General features: G+C 53.5%; 1 long non-coding RNA gene across 1 annotated transcript; it reads right to left on the bottom strand.

Moving 5' to 3' along the window:
* Nucleotides 1-1773: 1773 nt before the first annotated feature.
* On the bottom strand, nucleotides 1774-2914 carry LOC117194687. Its single transcript, XR_004474870.1, has 2 exons — nucleotides 2788-2914; nucleotides 1774-2691 (listed from the first exon to the last, which is right to left on the bottom strand). It is a non-coding gene; the product is annotated as an uncharacterized LOC117194687 (long non-coding RNA).
* Nucleotides 2915-9225: the final 6311 nt, after the last annotated feature.

Below are 9225 nucleotides of genomic sequence, written 5' to 3'. Positions count from 1 at the left end.
TCTCTGCTGCTGGCTAGTTTCCATGAGCCCTTCTCTTGGACCTCCCGACTCTGGCTTCGGGCGTTGCTTTCCTCGGCTGCATCTTCGTGACGGTGGCGTACGTGCCTGGATCGATATTTGGGGATGCGTCGGCTTTGATGAAAGGCATCCACTGCTGGCGATCGGTGTTGCATTACATGACGGAGCTAGGAATGTGATACTCCTTGGTTTTATGTCTAGCTTTGATTGGTCCTCATGAGTGGCTGAAAACTTTTAAATATCAGTGTGTCAGAGTAGATAGGCGATATGCGCGAGTATTAGTTTTAGTTCTGCACATTTCTTTATGATAATCCAAACAAACCGAATCACACGAATTTAACTTTTAATGTTAATCCTAGGGTCAGTACAATAGTGGGGTTCCAAAGTATTATTCCAATATGAAGAAATGCATGGGCATAGCCATCATGATCGAGACACCGAATGACTTCATTAGCAACGCAAACAGTATAACGGCACCGGTAATTGTCTTCTCCTTTAGCGTTACGGTTCGTATGCGGGCTGCGTAAGCGACGTAGCAATGACGAAAGTCTCTGAAGAGGGAATCGTAAACTTCACAGATACATATGTATGTCACTGCACGCGTAGTTATAAGCCCATCGACCGTTTTTCACAGGTGTAGGCCGAGCAACGCTTGTATGTGTGTGGATCCACGCCGGTACACCCTGCGGTAAATACAGTGATGCTCACATGTATGCAGACGCCACGCCGAAAGAAGATTTGGGGTCGAAGACGGCTAACACATACAGTAGTCGATCGGTACGATGGGTACTTATATGTGTGGCAAGGTGACGAGACTGTAGTGGGTACGGCTTACGGCCCTACGACCGGCGTTTCGTACGGTATTACGTACGGCCAAACCTATGGTTAGGTTTTAAGAAAAAAACGAACTTTAATTTTCTGTTGGCCGGCAGTTGGGGTACAATTTCACTCACCCGATGGGTTCGGCCTTCGCTTAATAAACGTAGGAATGGTCGGCTGATCTTTTGACTAGATCTAAGCCACGATGGACACGCGGTAATTACGGTCTAGGTTAGAATTGTTCCTTTCACTGCACTGACTTGAGTATTTTCTTCAGACGTCCGTCTGGGATCGCGAGTACAATTGAAAAGAGAGGCACAAGCCACTCTCCTTCCGCTTGAGCCCTTGGTTCTCTCATTCCCCTTTTCTCACCACAGATTGACAGTTGCCGCTGTTAGCTTATGTCATTTTTGCTTGCGCGTAACTGCCCTAAAAGTGCAAGGTGCATGTCTAAGGGAAGGGGAAACCGTGAGACGGTTGTGCGATATTTTTGTTGGACAGGCGCCACTACACACGCCATCAACTGGCTAAAAAGTATCTCCAGGAAGATACTGGCGTTATGTACATTACCGCAAGCTTGGCTTAAGGCTAGTATAGTTTTCATCCCTAAAGACTCACACTCTACCCCGAAAGCCGCTGGACCGGAGTCAACGTATTTGAAAAAAGTCTTCCGAATTTTCATTGGCGGCCGAGCAGGGGCGTCGTCATTCAGCATTTTCGTGGAAATTCGCAGGACAAACCAGTGACCTACAGTGCATCTTCGTTGTCTCGGCACAAGTCATTGCTTTCTGTTCTGTTGCGAATAGAGCTCTAGCTGGCTGGTTGGGCCTCTATTTGGCCACTGATCTCAATTTTTGGTACCTTTTTGAATTGGAATACCAATTAAATAAAACATAAAGCAATAAAATAAACCAAAGTGAACAGCCAGAAACATTAAATAGTTATATGTGGAATATTGGTGAAATGAAGAAAAGTGAAAATTGATGAGGGTTTACTGTACTCGCTAATCAGACGCACCGGTCATTGCCGCTGTTTTCAATTCTCTTTTGCGAAGTACCGCTTATTGGTGCTGCCAATACTTCGGTAACGTTATCGTTGCGGCAATTGTGCATAAATTGGCGGCGTTTGCTTGTGTGCATTGGCAGCATAATTTGTGTTTGTTTCGCTGCGTTAACCCTCTGATGCCCATACATAGTTTTTGGAAAACATTTTGATGTGTACAATGGCATAATAATTGTCAACTTTTCCGTTCCTGCCATTGACCATTTATCTATTGAAGCGGATACAGATTTTTTGTGGAAATTTCTCGTTTTTTCGTTCTTTTGTAAATCAATTACGTTGAACTTTGTGACGGCATAGTTTTTGCATACCCTGCAGTATATGGGCTAACCATTGTCTAATCCCAGTGCATTACTTTTCGACCTTCTTGAATTAAAAGAAAGCGCCAGAATGAGTGAAAAGGAAATGAAAATATTTACCAGGGAAGAAGGTTCGAAAGAAGGAGGGGGTCCAAAAGTCCTGCAAAAGTTAGTGACAGCAATGCAGAGACACGATACGGTGATGGGCGATCTAAGGCGTGTGAGAACGGCATTTGAAGAAAAAACTTTTTCGCTCAACTCTCTTCAAATTAAATGCAGACTCGAACAGACCGAAAATTATTGTGAAAAGTTGATGGACATACAGGCAGAAGTGGATTGTTTAACTCCTAACAACAATCTACGAGCATCGGTCGAAGATATGTGTGTTACCTCAAAGGCTCTGTACATGTCTGCACTTAAAGGACCCGAAACTCAGCGAATCCAGAGGAGGGATAGGAGTAACCAGCATCATTCATCACATCTGCCTAAAATAAATCTGGAAAACATGCTGAATTTAAAAACTTTATAACTTTCGAGAGTTTGGTGCATAACGACCCAATATTAACAAATGTGGAAAAATTTAACCACTTACTGTCATGTCCCGTTGACGATGCATTGGTAACAGATAAGGCGTGCAGAAAATGATTAGAAGGCTCTTGATAGTTTGAAGCAGGATTACGACAAAAAATATTTGATGTTTTCTGATACTGTTTCGTAGTTGTTTGACATTCCCAGCACAACAAAAGCTTGTAACGAACCTAAAAGGTTTCGATACAATCCGTCCCCCGACTTATAATGAGCGCATCGCATCGCACCACACCCCGCAACCAACGCCCCCTCTCCGCAAGCAACCACCGATCAACACGCGCCAACTCCATAACACTGACCAAAGACATCAGGTCACGCGGACTTTCCCCACTCCAGGCCAAGCCATCGGCCAAGTGCGGTCTTCCGGGTTCATCGACTGCGGAAAGTTTACGCCGCGAAAATCTGCGACGATCACCAAGAACGGCAAAGTGCACCCCGACGCGGAAGTGCATTTGCGCAACGAGCAGACGAAAAGCGCGACACAGCGACAGAGAAACGCGAACAGTGCCGTCACCCCCGAGAAGAAATTCGAAGCGTCAGCCGCGAAGCTCGGAACAGTGCCCTAGTGAAGGAAAAGCGCAAGCCCAGCGAAACAGCCAACTCGAGTAACAATCGGTGCGATGGAATCCCATACAGAGAAACAGCCCAGTGGGTATTACCCCGGAGAATTTGTCGCCAACCCAGGGGTGAGTACCGGCTGGATACACAAACGCCGCCGAGAGGAGCTGGAGTCCTTCGCGGAGGAATTCAGATTCAGCCGCGGGGGTAACGTGGAAGATTTGCGGAGAAATTTCGCCGAACTAGTCGCCGCGCCCCTCGAACACGATGCCTGGGTCAGGTTGGCAGAGCTCGAGCGGCAGTACGCCAGATCGCCAGGACGAGCCAGATCGCCCCAGCCCGCCATCTCAGCACTAACAGAGAAGCGGAAGACGGACCCCAAACTCAGCCTACAAGTTCCAGGAGTCATGGAGGGCAAAGCCAGCACCTCACCGACATCGATAACCGTCGAAGATCTACCGAAGCCCCCGCCCCCGGAGCCAAGGCCTTCGCCCATGAGAAGGATCTTGCCGACAGCAGGAGGAAATGGCCCCACAGACGGTCATTACTACAGCCACGCCGCACAGATGGCGGAACGGATCCGACGACGACCCACTGTCGTTCGTCGAACTACTGGAAGAGCGTGCCCTCTCGTACGGGGTAGACATGAACTACGTCCCGCGAGCCATGGCAGAGCTCCTCACCGACCGAGCCTACCGTTGGTTCCGCACCAGCCGACTCCAGAGCGCCTCTTGGGCCGATTTCCGCCAGGAATTCCTAGCCTTTTTCCTGCCTCCCCGGTACTTCGAGCAATTCGAAGACCAGATCAGGGACCGCAAACAAGCGGTGGGCGAACCGTTCAAGGACTTCGTCATCGAGCTCCGGTTGCTCATGCAACACGCCGGTTACGACGAAGCCAAGGAACTTAGCCGGATCTATGACAATACCCTCCCGGCGTACCAGCTGTACGTGCGAAGGCACGAACTGAGAAGTCTGACGCAATTAACAATGTTGGCCACAGAGTTCCAGAGAGTATCCAGGAACGAAACGTACCAGCGACCCTCATCCCCCCTCGACAACCACCCAGGTACACGCGGCCAACGGCACAACAAAACGAAAGCGGGACGAATCGGGCCCAATTCCGAAAGCCTTACTGGAACACCTCGGAACCCGCAAGGAAGCCGCACCAGGCCCGCGCTCCAGGACAGGAAACGGCACATAGAATGATCACCACCCCCATCGCCAACCCACACGCAGCCTGTCGACGCTGCGGAGAAGCTGGACATGTTTCTCGTGACTGCACCAACCCATCGATCCTCTTCTGTTGGGAATGCGGCAGGCGCGGAACGCGCACCGTGGGCTGTTGCCGCCGGTACCCGTCGGGAAACGACTCGCGTTCCAGCTGACACGGGAACAGCCGGGCCCGACGCTTCCTCAAACAATCAACTAAGAAACCCGCTACAAGTACACTACGGCCGGATAATGGCGAGAGTGACCATCGGAGGACGGCGCACGGAAGCCGCGGTCGACACCGGGGCGTCCCGAAGCTTCATCAACGCCGACCTCGCCCGCAAACCCGGCCGCGATAACGACCTGCGAGCCGCATGCGACCCGATACGCCTAGCCGACGGCTCAGCTCGCGAGATAACTCAGATCTTGCTAGCGCGCGTCAAACTAGACGAACAAGAGGTACAGATGCCACTCCTGGTACTACCCAATATGGTAGAGCAAGCCATCATAGGGATGGATTTCCTGTGCGCCATTGAAACCACAATACAATGTGGCGCCACACGCCTCCATCTCCAAGGCTCCCGACGCCCCCCCCCAAACCCGCTGACGATCACCGCTAGCCAAGTACACGCCCCTGGACCCACGAACCCGAGACCTCCGCCGCCAACGAATCCCCCGCCACGACACGAGACAAGAGCACAAGGAACAAAGAACACAGAACCCATGGCCACGACGAGGCACACCAGCCCCAGGCCCCCTCCGAGAAACCCAAAACTAAGCAAAGTCACGAAGAAAGCGAGCCGGTCTCCCGAGGGCACCGACGCGATTCCACCAACGAAGGGAAAGGAAAGGACCCAGGACGCCCCTCCAGAAGACAACCCGACCCCAGCAACGACAGCCGCCACGCAGCAGCCAGGCGCTCGAGGTACCACCTCCGACCGCCACCCTGGCCCACGAACGCGTCGACACCGCCCTCGACGCGAAAACGACCCCTACGACACCGACCGACCCGCTACTCACGCGTCCTCTCAGGCAGGAACCGGGAAAGGCGATCACTGCCACACGAGGCACCCATCGGAACCCCGACGCACCTGGAGCCGACGCACCATCGATCGTCCCCGACATCATGGAACGCCTCCCGGCCAACGCCTCGTACGGCGCCGGCATGCGGCCCAGCACCACACCTGGAGCCATGTCGGTGAACTTCATCGCCCAAACTAGCCGTTGGTCAAACGCTACGATCGCCATCGAGACCCGCACGTTCGTACATCACGCTGAGTACAATGTCGCGCAAGCACCCCCCAGGACACAGACGAGCCCCCTACTCATGATCGAGGCGCCCGCCGTCGTCGCCAGCATAAGCGAATACACTAGCGAAGTCGAACCACCAAGCGCACTCGACACAACGATCCTCCCCGAGAACCCCGACCACACTTGCGACCCAGGAATCAACGACCCACCCGAGGACGATTCGGAACGAATCTCCGACCCATGGCCTCCCGACATCGCGCCGAAAATACGGGAATTTCTAGACGAGGAACTACCAACACTCGCGGGCCTCCGAGGGACGACGGGCCTAACGGAACACACCATCGTCATGAGGGACAACCGACCCATAAAACAACGGTACTACCCGAAAAATCCAGCCATGCGGCGGATCATCGACGAACAGGTCGACCAACTGAGGACCTAATCGAACCATCCCGGAGCCCCCACAGCGCGCCAATCGTCCTGGTCCGCAAAAAGGACGGATGGCGCATGTGTGTAGATTATCGGCAGCTAAACGAGCGTTCCATCCCGGACGCGTACCCGCTACCCAGGATCAACTACATACTAGAGCGACTCCGAAACGCCCACTTCATCACGACCCTAGACCTGAAAAACGGGTATTGGCAGAGACCAATGGCCCGCGACAGCCGGGAAGCCACGGCATTCACGATACCCGGCCGAGGATTATACCAATGGAAAGTAATGCCTTTCGGCTTACATTCCGCGGGAGCCACGTTTCAACGGACCGTCGACGCCGTTATCGTCGCGGACATGGAACCGTTCGCGTTCGCATATCTCGACGACATCGTCATCGTCGGGAAAAGCTTCCAGGAACACCTGAACAACGTGAAAGAAGTTTTCGCTTGACTGCGGAAGGCAAACCTACGGGTCAACACGGACAAGTGTGCCTTCTTCCAACGCCGGATAAAATACCTGGGCCACATGATCAGCGAAGAAGGTATCCACACGGACCCCGACAAAATCGCAGCCGTAAAGGATCTGAGGCCACCGACCAACCTGAAAGAGCTACGACAATGCGTAGGCATGGCCGGGTGGGACCGCAGATTTGTCCCAAACTTTGCCACCGTAGTCCAACCAATGTCACTGCTGCTAAAGAAAAGGAAAGCATGGACATGGGGCCAAGAACAACAAGACGCTTTCGACGAGCTGAAAACACTGCTCACCACCGCACCGGTACTCGCCTGCCCAGACTTTAACGTCAAATTTTCCCTGCAGACGGACGCAAGCAACCTTGGAGTTGGCGCGGTTCTCACCCAAGAGATCGAAGGGAAAGAGCGGGTCATCGCATACGTCAGTCGACGCCTCAAAATGGCAGAAGAAAACTACTCGGCCACCGACAAGGAATGCCTCGCCGTCATCTTGGCGATCCGAAAACTGCGATGCTATCTCGAAGGCTACCGATTCGACGTCATAACCGATCATCTCGCACTAAAGTGGCTGAATACCCTCGAGAGCCCTTACGGTAGAGTAGCAAGATGGGCGCTCGAACTACAGCAATACCAAAACGACGTGCACTATCGGGCCGGCAACCAGAACGTAGTCGCCGACGCACTGTCAAGACAACCACTGGAGACCCTCTCCCGCATCGAGGAAGACGACACAGCATGCACCTGGCTGAAACAAAGGACCCAACAAGTCCAAGACGAACCCCAGAAGGACCCGGACTACACGCTATCTAGGACACGGAGCCGACGACGACGACCACACACCGTGGAAACTATGCATGCCCAAAAACGGCCGGACGAGAGTACTCCGCGAATGCCATGACGAAACCAACGGCAGGACACCTTGGCGTCCGGAAAACCATCCTGAGGGCAACACAACGATACTACTGGCCAGGACTACACCGAGACGTGCGACGGTACGTGCAGGGCTGCGTAAGCTGTCAGAAGTTCAAAGCCACGCAGCGCAAGGCCGTGGGCAGGATGCTCACACGTAAAGCCGAAGAACCCTTCGCCACCCTGTGTGCCGACTTCGTCGGACCATTACCACGGTCCAAGCACGGGAACACCATCTTACTGGTATTCTTCGACACTTTCTCCAAGTGGGTCGAACTGGTACCCCTCAAGAAAGCGACAACAGCGAACCTCGAACGAGTCTTTAGAGAACGAATACTGAGCAGCTTCGGCGTGCCGAAACTATTCGTCTGCGACAACGGAACCCAGTTCACCAGCCGATCGTTCAAAACATTCATGCGAAACGCAGGCGTGGAGCTGCAACACACAGCCCCGTATTGCCCCCAAGAAAACCCGGCGGAGAGAGCCAATCGGAATGTGAAAACGATGATCGCCCAGTTCGTCCACGACCACCAGAATCCATGGGACGAGCCCCTACCCGAGATGACATTGGCGATCAACTCCAGCGTCTCCGTGACGAGCGGATTTAGCCCCGCCTTCCTCCAGCAAGGAAGAGAGCACCGACTCCCCGGCGCCCTCTACGACGAAGTCACGCCCGGGACAGGGAGTACGCCAGAGACGGCCACCAGCAAAGCGACGAGGCTGAAAGAAGTATTCGCCATCGTCCGGAATAACATCCAGAGAGCCAGTCAAGAGCAAGTGAGACATTACAACCTCCGCCGGCGACTATGGCGCCCCGCCGTCGGGTCACTGTTACTTCTACGCCAACACCACCACTCAAACGCCGCCGAGGGCTTTGCGGCAAAGCTAGCCCCGAAGTTCAACGGCCCCTACCGGGTCAAGAGTTTTCCATCGCCAAACATCACCAAATAACAACATTGCGAAAGCCGGAAACACAAAACCGAAAATATCAACGACCTGAGAGAGTTCCACGATCACGAGTCCGAAGAACCCACTGACCCACTGAGAACGCGGAAACCCCAACGCAGACCCGCTGACGGGGCAAGAAACGAGATGATAGTAAACCGGCAGGCGATCCCAAAACGCAACCCCGGTACATCACGGAAGCGAAAAGAAGAGCTTGCTCCGCAAGTACAGCCCCGAAGAACGGCTTAAATAGCCGCAGCTCTGGCCCATATCGATCAGTGCACTTTCACCAAGAGAAGAAGAAGTCATCCGAGCCAGCAACCTTCAGTCAAAGACTCACTCAACGCCGTCGAACCAACCGCCGCCCCGAGTCACCCCGCCACATCCAAGTATCACCCAACGACGAAGAGAGACCCAAGCCATGAATACCCTGCTGGCACTCCTCGCACTCACGGTTTCCGCCCAAGCGTCGGTCAAACTGAACGACTATTCCACGGCGAGCTATATCCCGATCGTCGACGGCGACGTCGTCATCTGGGAAAGGCCCGGATACTTGAGACACACCACGAACGTCACGTCCTAGGGGGTCCAACCCCAACCCCAGCGCCGACGAACCCATGGAAATTGACGACTACGCGGAGACGTCAACACGACGCACCCCG

This window comes from Drosophila miranda (assembly GCF_003369915.1).
Source record: "Drosophila miranda strain MSH22 chromosome Y unlocalized genomic scaffold, D.miranda_PacBio2.1 Contig_Y3_pilon, whole genome shotgun sequence".
Classification (NCBI taxonomy): Eukaryota; Metazoa; Arthropoda; class Insecta; order Diptera; family Drosophilidae; genus Drosophila; species Drosophila miranda.
The sequence above is the reverse complement of the archived record's forward strand: the minus strand, read 5'-3'. Positions and strand labels throughout refer to the sequence as shown.